We start from the raw sequence: 14780 nt of genomic DNA on the forward strand, positions 1-14780 counted from the left end.
GAAAAGCTTCACATACAGTACAATAAAAATACAAGACAATAATAGTCACTCTCACCATACATGATTTAGATAGTGTCCAAAAATAGTACGTAGGTACTGCAATGTGTGACATTGACTGATATAGTACACGAAACATAGAATGCTAGTTTCAGTTAGGAAAACAGCAGCCAGAAAGTTAGTGATGCAGATAGTGAGTCCGAGTTAAGAAGAATAGAAGCAGTATAGCCTGAGCAATAGCTTAAGGATATGGTATAGAGACAGAGAAGGAGTTAGAAGAGCCTTAGGATCCTGCAGTCTGTGAGGGACTGAAATGTGACAGAAGAGGATGATGAGGCTAGTGTGAAAGAAGAGGAAGACCTGAGCTTTAGGCAGGCTTTATTCAGGAGCAGAGCCATGTATTTTTGAGATGATTTTTTTAAAGAGGCTTTGAAATGGGTTAGGCCAGGCGGGTTCCTATTATTTCGTTGAAGAGGTGTACTATCGAATGCCTCTTCATCAAACTTGAAACCGCAAAATTTGAAAACATTAAACATCCACATAAGTGACTTCTTTCCTTGGGAAAAAAATTCCTTGGCCATCTTCATCAGTTTGCTGTTTTGAACCCTGTAGTGCGATCTCGGAGCTGGTATATTTAGTTAGGGGCATCTGTGTGTGTGTGTGTGTGTGTGTGTGTGTGTGTGTGTGTGTGTGTGTGTGTGTGTGTGTGTGTGTGTGTGGCACAGCCCCCATGTTGGGGGGGTGGGGGTGAAGCTCCCCACTTTGTAGTGTTTGTGGTTATTTGTTGGTGTTTGTAGTTCAAGCGATTAAGAAGTCGCTATGTGGAGGTTCGATATTTTGAAAGTTCGCAGTTTTAGGGTCAATGAAGAGGCATTCGATGGAATGCCTCTTTGAGGAAATAATATATACCCAGTCCAGTCATAGACCTGGTAGCTAGAGGTAGTGAATTCTAAAGTATAGAGACAGAATATGAATACAGAGAGTGACCTGGTTTTCTTGTGGGTTTTGAGATAGCCAAGAGATTTTTGTCTTCTGATCATAAGGTTGGATTTGGTGTGTAAGGTTTGACTAGATTTGCTAGTGCAGGGCAGGCAGTAGGCTTAAAAATAAGATTGTGCAAGTTGGAAAGCTGAATAAAGGTAAGCTGATTGGGGATTTCAAGACAGTTTATTTCTAGGAGGGGTTTACAGTGGTGTGTGGGATATTTAGAGTTTGTGGCAAACTTTGCAACTTTGTTCTAGCACTGTTCCATCTTGCTTAGGGTAGAAGTTTGTAAGTTAGTTAGGATAGGGGCACCATAAATAAGGGAGGGAAGTAAAAATGTTTTTGCAAGGGTAGTTTTGGTTGCTGCAGTAAAGAAATGTTTGTTTCTATATAAGAGTCTTAGTTTTTGAAGAGTTTTCTTTATATTTTGCCATGTATGGGGGTCAAATGAAAGTTTATTGTCAATGATAACACCTAGAAGTTTGTTTCCTGTGCTATTTCTATGACAGTGTTATCAGATGCAAGGATGTTAAAATGATCAGTGACAGTGGAGGTGTTTTGGGGATGAAAGAGTACTAGGTTTGTCTTCTTTGGATTAAGAAAGAGTTGAGCATTTCTTAGCCAGGATTTGACTGCAGTAAAGGACTGTTGAGTTTTTGAAAGTAATTCCGGTAGTGATTGAACAATACAGATTATGGTGGAATCATCAGCATATTGAATGAGGGTCCCAGGGTGAGAAGCAGTTTGAAGGTTGTTTGTGAAAATGTTAAAGAGTAGGGGTCCTATGATGAAACCTTGAGGGACTCCAGTAGGGTTGTGGCGAAAGGGTGAGAACTTATTGGACCATTTCACTGCTTGTTTATGATCCTTGAGGCAGCTCTGAAACCATTTTACTGTCTTATGTGAGAAGCCCAAGTTAGACAGTGTGTTCAAAAGTAAGTGGTGAGATACTGTGTCAAAGGCCTTGGAGACATCAAGGAATAGTGAGGCTATATAGCATACTGCATCTCTGGCATTGTTCCTGGTCTCTGTAAAAGATAATAGGGTTGTAGCTGTGCTGTGGCTAGGTTGGAAGTCATTTAGTGTTTGTGTGCATACATGGATGGACTACTGAAGTGGTTATTGGGGGAAATGACTAATTTTTATGTCATTTTTGTGCTTGAGGGTATACATGGATAAACTACTGAAGGAGTCACTGGGGTAAATGTTTCATTTTGATGTTATTTAGTGCTCATGTGCATACATGGACAGACTACTGAAGGGATCTTTGGGGGGGAAATGTTTCATTTTGCTGTCATTGAAATGCTTCTGCATACATTGACAAATACTAAAGGTATTTCCAAGGCAGTTAGATACAGAAAGCAAATAATGCAGTTACAGTGGTCTATGTTTTTGTTAAAAGTTGTTTTCAAAGCATTTTTTCCCCACACATGTTCAAAAAATAATTTTTGCTCTGTAGATGGGAGGGGCCTGCCAAATGAGGGTCTTGCTCTTGGCTCCAAATGGCTGAGCTACTCCTCTGCCTTGAGCCTTTGTTTCCTGTGATCCACTCCTTTCCCTTTCTGCTTTTACCTTGTTCACCATACACTTCCTTATCATTCCATTATTCCTTCATTTTTCCAGCAGGATGTTAGTGTGCAGGGTGTGTATCACATTTTTAATCTGAATATGGCATATTGTTCTTATATTTTTCTTTAATAATCTGTGCAATTTGTGTTTGTTGTTTAATTGACCTTGCAGACTTATAAATTTTACCTAATTCTGGATTTGATTATTGTTACAAACACTAGTGGGAGGGGCTTCAGTAAACTCTACACAATCATTTCTGACCCTGTGCGTGTCACTGTGCACAGCTGCGAAAAATTTTAGATTCAGTAAACTCCTTATAGTGGCGTACACTCATGCGCAAACATGGAAATTTTTATGGCCTGTAAATTACAGCAAAAGTAGTTGAAGTGTATGCTAATGAAGCAAATCAACACATTAATGAGCCCCGATGGAGTGGATATATACAGTAAAGCAGCAGATGGTTTTCATAGGTGCTAATTACAGCATAAGCAGGTGACTTTCAGTACAGTGGAGCTATTCAACAAGCTATAAAGCATCCATGTATCCTACATTCTTGTTTTTCCTGCATACTTCAATTCCATAGGAGTAGAGACAATGTAATTCTAGGCCTGAAATGAATTTGTCTCAACTGCTGCATTTGCAAGGTAAGTCCTGAATCTAGAATGTATTCTTTAATAATATTATAGCATATCCTTGTATAGCTTAACTTGGTGCAGTAATGAAGTAAATAGTGGTAGATTTGTAAAGAAAGTACCTTAACATGAGACAGCAGACACATTTCACTTATATGTGACCATTACTAAGGTTTTCTTTCTTATTCCTCTCATTTTTCATTGCACTTTTTTGAATGATACACCACATAGCGCAAATAGCAGAAGTGGGCGATGGCTATGTTGATCTGATCTGAGTGAAGTTTGGTGGATCACCTATGAAGCAGACAGCCAAAAGCACTAACCAAATACATTCAATTAATGCCCATGGACATTGTGAAAACCCAGCCTGGAGTACAGATGGTACTGGGTTCTAGTAGAGTGTGCAACCTTACTTTTACTGCTGTGACATTGCAGTTTACAGCAATGATGTGCAACACAGACAACTGTTTCCTCAACATTCTTGTGGCAACAAGTATAAGTGTAGGACTACCATACACATGGTCCTTTGTTCAAATACACTATAGTTCATGTAGTATTATTTTTACTGACATTAGCAATGCGACTTGTATTTGCGCAGCACTTACCAACACAAAAATAGGCAGAACTTGTATGTGTGTACACTTTGTTAACCATCGGGCAAATGTACTGCTCACTGTGCTATGGAAATGTATATATCATGCTTTTGTATTGGTGTTTATTGTCCATTTCCTTTGTATGACATAAAGCTACATGTGGAAACATTGCAAATTCAGGGCACATTCTAAGTATACATCATATATTCACAATATTTGCATGTGTTGTCCCCCCTCTTCCCCAAGTAGTACAACCTTGGGGGGGGTCAGTACTTTTTTTACACACACACACACACACACACACATATATATATATATATATATATATATATATATATATATATATGTATATATATATATATATATATATATATATATATATATATATATATATATAAATATATACATATATATATATCAACCACACTACAAAGAGTAATATATAATGTTGTGTGCTCCCTCATGGGCTGGGCCAGTCAGTGGTGCTCTGCTAAACTCAAACATCCAACTATGCTCAGTAAGGGTACTTGTGTTTTTACATAGCTAGGCTTCTACACACCCTAGTGCTATTAGGCTACTGACATCATATAAACCTATGAATCTATGTGCCTATGCAGGCCTCCCACCCTTGTTCCCCATGTGGCCTGCTAATGTCATCTACATATGCTGTGACTTGCAGCCATGTAAAAGTCAGACTTGTGCCATGATGCTTACCTAAAGTACTAAGTTCTGTAGTCTGTGTACTTAGATAGATAGGGGTTCTGTTCTCACTGCAGTCAAGTGTGTGTATTTGTATGTGTCTAGACAGAAGACCAAATGTGTATCCTGCAATTACTGCCCCAAGCCCATAACTTGACAGTATTTCTGGAGCATTTCTCCCCGGGCCTCTGCTGAAAACAGGATCTGTGGAACCTAGTCGGACTTTCCCGGTCAACAAATGTTAAATAAAATAAAAAAATAAATAAATAATATTTTGATACTTGCAGCTGCCTGCACATCCATTTCAGGCAGGCCTCCCATCTTCTTCTCTCCAACATGCACTGCTGATGTCATCCACTATAAGTTGACCTGCAGACACATAAAATTCAGATGTGTGCTGTGGAGCTTGGTTAGAGTACTGTGTTCTATATTCTGTGTACTTAGATAGGTAAGGGTTCTGTTCTTACTGCAGTCAACTTGGGGTATGTGTGTGTTTCTACTCAGCAGAGTAGATGTGCTATCCTACAACTACCTCTCTAATGGCATGGCTTGTCAGTATTTTGATACCTGCAACTGCCTACATATCCATTTCAGGCAGGATGTCATCCACTATAAGTTGACCTACAGCAAAGCAAAAGTAGGACTTGTGCCATGGCACTTGTGTAGAGTACTGTGTTCTGCAGTCTGTGCACTTAGATGTGATGGGGATTCTGTTCTCACTGCAGTCAACTTGTGTGTGTGTGTGTGTGTGTGTGTGTGTGTGTGTGTGTGTGTGTGTGTGGGTGTGTGTGCGTGCGTGTGTGCGTGCGTGCGTGTGTGTGTGTGTGTGTGTGTGTGTGTGTGTGTGTGTGTGTGTGTGTGAAGGGCACGTGTGTATCTTGCAGTAACTGCACCAGTCATTGACATTTTGATACTTTCACTTGCTTAAACATCCATTTTAAGCAGGCCTCCCACCTTCATCTCTCCATGCACTGTTGATGTCATCTGCTATAATTTGACATGCAGACATGTAAAAGTCAGATTTGAGCCATGGAACTTGCATAGAGTACTGTGCTCTAGAGTCTGTGTACCTAGATAGGTATGGGGTTTTGTTGTCACTATAGTCAACTTAGAGTGTTTGTTTGTCTTTACTCAGCAGAGTAGAGTTATATCTCCAATGACATAGCTGGCCAGTATTTTGATACCTGCGCAAGCCCAAACATTCATTTCATGCAGCCCTCCGAACCTCTTGTTTTCCACATGGCCTGCTGATATCATCCACTATAAGTTGATCTCCAGACATGTAAAAGTCAGACTTGTGACATGGTGCTTGCATAAAGTACTGTGTTCTGTAGTTTGTATACTTAGATAGGTAGGAGTTCTATTCTCACTGCAGTCAAGTGTGTGTGTGTGTGTGTGTGTGTGTGTGTGTGTCTGTGTGTGTGTGTGTTTGTGTGTGTGTGAGCTGTTAGTTGACATTATAGAGAGCCCTTTACATCAGTATGTTGGACATCTTATCACCATATGCTCCACAGACAATTCTGATGGTATCAGCTATATCAGATTATTGCATATGTAGTCATCCCACCAGGGCAGGATCGGTCATTGGCCTGAAGCCCAGGCAGATGTTACCTTAGGTTTATAGGAGGTTATTAGGCTATTGGCCATAGGGCCTTCATAAGCTTAGCCATGTTATACCCTTGTTCCTTACTAACCAGGGTGTATGGCTTATATTTGCAGTACAACTCTATATGATCAGCACCGACTGCCCTTATCCAAGATGGACATAGGTTACACACCCAGGCTAAATGTATGGTCTCCCATCCAGTGTCTAAGTTACGCTTAAATAGGGTCATTGAGGAGCTTGGTTTTATGTGAATTGGGAGTTTGTTCCAGAGGAGTAGCAATATTTGGAAGATATATCTGTTGCCCCAGCATGTTCTATTAATGTCACAGACTAAGTTATGATCCCTAGATTGAGTGAATCTTGTCCCATGTAACTTGTGTATGTTCAGCATTTCCATTAGGGTAGGGCCTGAGACTACTCTATAGGCCAGGCACAAGTCACCTCTCAGCAGCCTATAAGATACAGAGTACAGTGACAGGGCCTTCAGTCTGCCCATGGAGGTCATGTGTAGCAGGCCCTCAATGTTCTTGGTGAGAAAACTCTGAGGTCTCTCCAGCTGCTGCAGGTGTCTGTTGAGGTACATACAGAAGGAAGCATTGTAATCTATTACTAGTCTGATGAGGGATGAGTACAGGGGAGTTATAACATCCTTAGCTCTGCATGTGATGCTCTTACTTATATGTGCCTTCCTTACCATTGTGAACACATGGTGATTGAAGTTAAGGTCGTTGTCAACCTGTGTTCCCAAATCTCTTGCCCCAGAGTGTGAGCTAAGAGGGATACTGTTAATATTGTAATTTTCAGGGACTTCCCCTTTGCTGAAAGAGATGATAACACATTATTTTGCATTTAGTTTGAGTCCGTGGCTTTGGCACCAAACATTTTTCTGTGTAAGCCCTTTTTATACTATGTCAATATCGTTGGGGGACTCAATGATTGTTTTATTTATTTATTTATTTATTTATTTTATTTTACATTTGTTGACCGGGCTAGTCTAGCTGGATATATGTCCATTTTCAGTAGAGGCCTGGGGAGAAAAGCTCCACACAAAACTTGATAATCAGACATATTAATCTTAAAAAAAAAAAAGTACAATAAGAATATAACTTTAGTAAAAACATCAGCATCCCTAAACCACACAGAAATATGAGATCAATTAAACAACATTGCTGCTATAATGCTAAAGGCAATGCAAATAAGCTTCAACAAATAGTCGAAGAAAATAAAAAAAAATAATGTAAGAACAGACTAGAAAGGAATAAGAGAGTAGTACAGGATGGGAGAATAGTGTGAGACAAAAGTCTAGAAGAGAGAGGAGAAAAGGGGACAGGAGAGAGGACAGGGAAGAGAAAGAGAAGTGAGTCATAGCCTGATGGGAGTGAAAAGGGCAAGAGAAAATGTAGGAATTTACTTAGCAATTAAGTACAGTGTAAGGTTAAAGGAAGAGCACAGGGGAGAGAGGAAGGTGAGTCTGGAGTACTACATGAACAAAGCCAGTGATTTTGGAAGTACAGTTTGATTTTTTGTTTGAAGAGAGGTAAGGAAGCTATAAGAGTGATATTAGTGGGTAGAAGATTCCAAGTTTTACTTACAGTATTAGTGAAAAGAGATTCACCAGCAAAGTTGTGGGACTTAATGGATTTGGTCAAGAGTTTACTAGAGGAGCGAAGGGAGGTAAGATTGTTGTAAGGGAGTAAAAGTTGTGAAAGTATAGGGGTGTTATCTGGTTGGTACAATATTTTGTGGGCAATAGTAAGTTGTGCGATCAGAAGACAGTTTTGTAGTTCAAGCCAGCCTAAAAGTTTCAAATTAAGACAGTGATGTGTTCTGAAAGGGTTACTAGTGGCAAAACATGCAATGCTGTTGTAACAAGTTGCTAGTTTATTCAGGTTGGCCTTCTTAAGGTTAGTGAAGATAGGTGAGGCATAGAAGAGAGTAGATATCAGATGGGAGTGGGCGATGGTAGCTCTGGTAGATGGTGTGAGAAATGGTTTAATACGGTATAAGGATCCTAGTTTTTTGTTAACTGTTTTGATGGTATTATTGATGTGTTGATCAAAAGTGAGATTGTTATCAATGGTAATTCCTAGCAGTTTAGTTGAAGAGTCAGGATAGATGACAGTGGCGTCATTTGATAAGATGGTGAAGTTGAATGGGGAGGTGCGAGTGGTGGGGGTGAAGAGAAGAAGTTTAGTTTTTTTAGCATTAAGTAGGAGGTACCGTCTAGTAAACCATGTTTCTACTATGTTGAAGGTATTTTGAGTTAGTGACAGAAGATCTGAAGAGGTAGATGCTGAACAATAATAGTGGAATCGTCAGTGTATTGGATGCAGGTAGCTTGAGGGATTACAGTGTGAAGATCGTTTATGTAAAGGGAGAAAAGAAGTGGACCAAGAATAGAGCCCTGAGGGACTCCAATAGAAATGGGCAATAAGGAAGAGATGTGGTTATCCCAAAGGATGGCTTGTTGTCTATTGCTAAGATAAGAAGTAAACCATTTAATAGCCAGGTTATCAAATGAGAAGGATTCAAGGATATTGATTAAAGAAGAGTGATTAACCATGTCGAATGCTTTGGAGAGGTCAATGAATAGAACAGAGGAGAGAAGATTGGAGTTGCGAAGGTTGTTGATGGTATCAACAAAGGAAAGGAGGGCAGTGTTGGTGCTATGGTGAGGTCTAAAGCCATGCTGACAGTTAGCTATGATGTTATGTGAAGAGAGATACTGTACAAGTTGCTGATGAATACATTTCTCCATGATCTTAGCTAAGGGTGAGAGAAGAGCAATTGATCTAAAGTTAGAGTATTCAATAGAGTTACCACCTTTGTGTAGTGGGATAATATGAGAGACTTTCCAGATATCAGGGATGGTTCCCTCTTGGATAGTTCTATTTATGAGTATAGCTATTGGGTAAGCAATTTCTTTGGCTGCCTTTTGAAGAAAGAGAGAAGGGAGCTTGTCAGCAGAGGGGGTACACGGTTTCAGTTTGAGAATAAGTTTGTAGATGAAAGAGGAAGGGATGGGTTGAAGAGAGAAGTTATAGGAGGAGTTTACAAGATTATTTGGAGGGTAAAAGTTATTGGTGTTCAGTTGTCTGGCAAGAGATTGAATAGTTTCAGTAAAGAAGGAGTTAAAAGCATTTGCAGTATGGTAAGGGGTATCTGTGTCAGTGTTTAGAGGGGAGGGAGTTTTGGCTGTTCCTGGTGATAGGAGTCTATTGATTGAGGACCAGAATTGTTTGGGTTTATTGAAATTTGTTTCTTGTAGTTCACAGAAGAATTTTCTTTTATCAGCGATTATTGCACCCAGCTTGCACTCATAAGCAATCATAGTAAGTAACAGGCCATCTATTTCCCCTGGAGTTCTCAGGAAAAGGTTCCAAACAGCAGGGGGCTCAGCACAGATCCTTATAGTACATCAGCGGTAACTGGTCTGCTGGTAGAAGCGGAATCCACAACTTTTTGTGTGTTCTGTTGGTGATACAGTTGGCTACCCATCTAGTGACACATGGGTTAATTCCCAGCTGTGTGAGTTTCTCAATGATGCCTGAGTGGGAGATTGTGTCAAAAGCCTTGGCTAAGTCAAGATAGGATGTGTATACTGTTTTGCCTTCATCCAGGGCTTTGGCGACATTTTCAAAGAAGTCCACCAGGTTTAATAAACATGATTTACCCATAACAAAGCCAAATTGTGTTGGGCCAAGAGTTTGAAGGTCACTTATGTCTTTGTTGATAAGGCGCATGATGATTTTCTCCATGGCCTTACAGATAAGGCTGTTTAGGCTTATGGGTCTATAGTTCCCAGGGTCGGTTGATGGACCATTTTGTGCAAGGGAATTACTGTTGCTCTTTTTCACTCTGCTGGGACAAAGCCAGCACTTAGAATGTGGTTGAAGAGAGTGCAATGTACTTCCACCAGGTCCTGTTTCAGACCATATAGTAGACAGCCTGGGATGTTATCTGGTCCCATAGAGGCTGTGTTTTTGGCCATGAAGGTATGGTTATGACCTGCTCTTTGGCGATACTAGGTAAATTACTGGTGACAGGTATGCTTTGGAGTATGTCTGATGGGGAAAGGGGTGTAGTTTGCCCCAAATCTGTCTGCTAGCAGTTTGGCAATGTCCTCAGGGTCAGTATGAGAGGTACCATCCACTACTAGTTTGGCACAAAACTGGCCCTTCCCTTTTAGATTTCTGACATAGCTAAAGAATGGCTCCTGATTATTTCTTTAGCTAGGGATGGTAGTTCAGCTTGCTAATTGGCTTTAGAAGACTTTAAAAGATAGCTAATTTGTTTGTTCAAGCTGTGTAGGGTGCTCTTCCTCTGCTGAGTCAGTTCTCTGTTGTTCTTAAACATAGGTTCATAGGTTCATAGGTAGGTACTAGGCTATCAATCCAAGGGCCTATGTAAGCCTAGCCAGCAAGGTTCCATAGCTTACACCACCCAAGAAAGTTATTTTCCTGTGCCACTGTCCAGCAGAGACACAGAAGTGATCCCCAGGGTATATTTCCTATTTCCCATCCACTCATCAAGATTTTTCTTGAAGAGTGCTAATGAAGAACTTGACATAGATGGGTAGCTTGTTCCAGAGTATAGGAAGTCTATGTGACAGGAATCTACCCCTTCAGTGTGTCCTGTTTATTGTGGTGACAAGGTTTAGGTTCCTAGAGCATGTAGCTTGGAGGTATTGGGATTTCTTTAGGTGTAGCATGTCCAACAGCTCAGGGTTTGACATAGCTTTATATGTTAGTCAGAGATCACCTCGGAGTAGGCGATATGCTACAGAGTAAAGCTGGAGTTTTTTGAGGCGGTCAGTGTAGGGCATTTGTTTGAGGCCAGTAATCCTCTTTGTGAGGTACTTCTGTGGCCTTTCCAGCTGCTGCAGATGTCTTGTGAGGCACATTCCAAAAGGGGCATTGTACTCTATAATGGGTCTACTGAGTGATGAGTAGAGGGGAACAATGACCTCTTTTTTCCTGGATGAGAACCCTTTTATGATGAGGTGTGCCATGTAGAAGGACTTCCTGACTACTGTGGCGATGTAACTATCAAAGGAGAGACTACTGTCCACCCAAGTCCCAAGGTCTCTATCACGCATTCAGTGTTAAGTAGATTGCTGCCTATGTGATAGTTCATGGGTACAGAGTTTTTACCAAAGGGGATGACACTGCACTTTTTGGCATTGAGCTTGAGGCCATGGCTCTGACACCAGCCATCTGTCTCAGTGAGGCCCTTCTGTAAGATGTCCACATCATTTGGGGACTTGACTATGGCTTCTAGTCTGCAGTCATCTGTGAACTTTGTTAGCCAGAGGCCATCTGTGTTAACCTGTACTTCAGAGAAGTAGATACCAAACAGGAGAGGTCCCAGGATGGAACCCTGTGGTACTCCACTTGTCACTGCTTTGAGGTCAGATTTGGAGTCTGCAACTTTTACAGTGTGAGTTCTGTCAGTGAGCCTGTTGCAACCCATCTTGTGACGTAGGGATTTATACCTAGTTTAGTGAGTTTAGCTATACTTCCAGAATGGGGGATGGTGTCAAAAGCCTTGGCGAGCTCAAGATAGGCTGTGTGAACCACCTTACCCTCATCCACGGCTTTTGTGACTACCTCAAAGAGGTCGATCAGGTTCAGGAGGCATGATCTGCTTTTCACAAACCCGAACTGGGTGGGATTCAGAGTTTGGAGGTTACCAATGTCTTTGTTTATGAGTTCCATGATGATACGTTCCATGGCCTTGCAGACCAGGCTCATCAGGCTAATAGGTCGATAGTTCCCAGGATCAGTGGTGGCTCCCTCTTTGTGGAGTGGGGTAACTGTTGCTGTGCGCCATTCAGTGGGCACAAAGCCTGATGTGAGGCTATTATTGAACATGGTGCTTAAGTGGGGAGCCAGTTAGTTCTGAAGTTCATGTAAAATGCAGCCTGGGCTGTTGTCTAGTCCCATGGATGCTGTGTTTTTGGCTTTAGAGAGTGCAGCTTTTACCTGCGTAGTTGTGATTACAGGGACTCTGCATTCTTCCTGTATAGATATGGGCCCTTTAGGGGGTGAAAGGGGGGTAATAGGTAACATTGGTTTCTTTCACTTGTTGTATAACCTATTTATGCTTGATGCCCACCAGGATGGCTTGTTTTTTTTTTTTTTTTGTGAGGACCTTGTTTTGATCTGTTCAGGTTCAGCTGAGTCTAAACAATTGCACAGGTGCTTATACAGGTGATTTGTGTACACCTCTGTATAGCAGTCACTGCTGACAGTGTAGCATGGTGTTTACAACTAGTTATGGCATTGCTTAGGAGGCTATAGTTTGCTTTGAAGAAAATGTTCATCCTTTTTTGCTCTTGGGGGGTCAGGTATGATTATTAATTCAAAGGAAACTGAATTCTGATCAGACCTTACCAGGGAGGGCCACACACAGGGGATAGTGTAGAGAATCTCTGTGCTGGTGAGTACTAAGTCTAGCACATTTGAGCCCCTTGTGGTGGTGCAAGCAAGCTGTTACAGAGCATTTGCATTAACAAAGTCCAGGAACCTTAGGAAGAGTGTGGTTGTGCTCATATATGACTCCCACTCTATGGAAGGATAGTGGAAATCACCCATGAACCAGGTGTTTGGCTGTATAGTGAGTGACTCAAGTAGATCCAAGTAGGCAGAGTAATTCCCGTGGTTCACGATGGGAGAACTAGAGCTAACAATGACATGGAAGGGGGTTTTGCCTACAGCTAGTTGGACATGGAGTAGCTCTAGGTAGTTGTACTGTTTGACCAGTCTTGAGGTGTATTTGTCTTTAATGAAAATGCATACACCTCTGCCTTTGGTTCTCTCTTGTTCATTTTGAGGTCTGAATGAGTGGAAGGCATTGTAGCTTCGCATGGCTGGGGGGCTGTCTGCGGCCTTGAACCGTGTCTCTGTGACTGCGCAGACATGGGCATCTTCCAAGGTAAGGAGTACTTCCACTGAGTACAGTTTCTAATTTAGGCTGCTTGCATTAAGCAGCATAACCTTGAGTTTGTCTCTAGTGGATTTTTTTACGTTGGGAATTTAGTTGTTCTGACATTGCCTAAATAAGGCACTATGGGGAGGCAATTACCTTTGCCAGTAACCAAAAACCAGTAGGTGACAGGAGAAGACCATTATCTCTCAGGCTCACAGATACTGGATACCTCTGGATTGAAACCAGAAGCAAAGCCAATTGTTGAAGTCAAACATGTTTTATTTATATTGAGGCATCATCCTGAGTGAAGGTGGAATGCTGCTTAGGGCTAGTGACAGACCTGCCTGGGACACACAATCTGAGAGCTCAGTCATGTCTCTCTTCAAATAGTTCAGTGAAGTATGTCTCAAGTCATTCATTCCAACATGGACTGTTACAAAGTCATAATGGTACTTGTTGAGAGACTTGAGTGTGTGCATGATCTGATAGATGCAGTCACTGGACAGGCAGCTGACAGTGGCCTTCTCCTTGTCCAGCCTGGTGAGGGGGACATCTCTGTGTCTCACTACGGAGTCACCTATGATCAGGACATTTGGTTTTGAGGTGTCTTGCCTTAGGGGCTTATTGGCTGAGCAGTGTTGTGTGTATTATAAGGTGTAGTGGATTCTGTTTGGTCTGCAGTATGTGCAGTAGGTTTGCACTTGGCAGGTCTCTGATCTTTAGGTAGGCTTCTAGCAATTACCTCTGCGTATGTAGGTTTATGTGTTATGAGCGTATGGCCAAGCAGTGAAGTGTGTATACTGACAACCTGTCTGATATCTGGTATATTGTTATGTGAGAGAATTGATTCCAAATCCATAGTATAGATACAGCTCTCACATTGTATTTCTTTGTTTTAGAAGTAACTGGTTGTCACTACACATGAAGTAATTGCTTCTGTACATTGCCTCAGGATGCCCATGTCAATCAGGCTGCCTGAAGAAATGGTGAGAAACTGTCCATCCATTATGGCAGGTATATACTATAGTAACTAATGGGAGTGGGCTAGATGGACCAGGTTTTGTTGTAAAACTAACAAAAAGTGGCTATCCTATGGAATGCCATGGGTAGAAACTGTGTCAATGCTTCACAATGACAACTGAGTTGCTCAAAGGACAGCAGTCCAATCTCTGAACAGCACCATTAAACTGACTGCAAGCCTGCCCAAACATGATGCTGGAAATCAAATGAAGTTAAATGATTTTAAAAAAAGTAAACAAAGGGGAAAGGCCAAGACTGAGTCTTATTCCAGCAATCCTCAACTAAGATGGGTCCTTGGCTGCACACTTCTGCCTCAAGGGTGCAGGGTTTTTTTCTTAAAGTAACATTAAAATTAAAGTACTGAGGCAAATAACACAGTGCTGAGTGCAGATTTTAGGTCCTTACATTCAACTTACCTCTGGTGTGGTGTCTTGAGTCAATCAGGGTATTCCCTGTAACCACTCCTACAGCCTTCTCTTTTCCCCCACACCCTTCTTTCCTCAAACAGGTTAAACTGCTACAATTCAGTACAGGCATCATTTTCAAATCTAGGTGCTTAGGATTTCCCTTTCTCTTCTCCCCTTGGCTGACCTGGTGTGACTCGGAGCAAGTTTCTTCATTATGGAGTTTTTGTGTAACTGAATGACCTGCTGCTAAATTCTGATTCTGCACAGACTGCTCTATTTTTTTCAGAGGCTCTATAAGTAGCTAGTGACTTTACTGAATTTCTGTGGTAATATTTGTGTTTAA

The sequence above is a fragment of the Protopterus annectens genome, chromosome 12.part0 (genome assembly GCF_019279795.1).
Source record: "Protopterus annectens isolate FY-2018-M chromosome 12.part0, PAN1.0, whole genome shotgun sequence".
Taxonomy (NCBI): Eukaryota; Metazoa; Chordata; order Ceratodontiformes; family Protopteridae; genus Protopterus; species Protopterus annectens.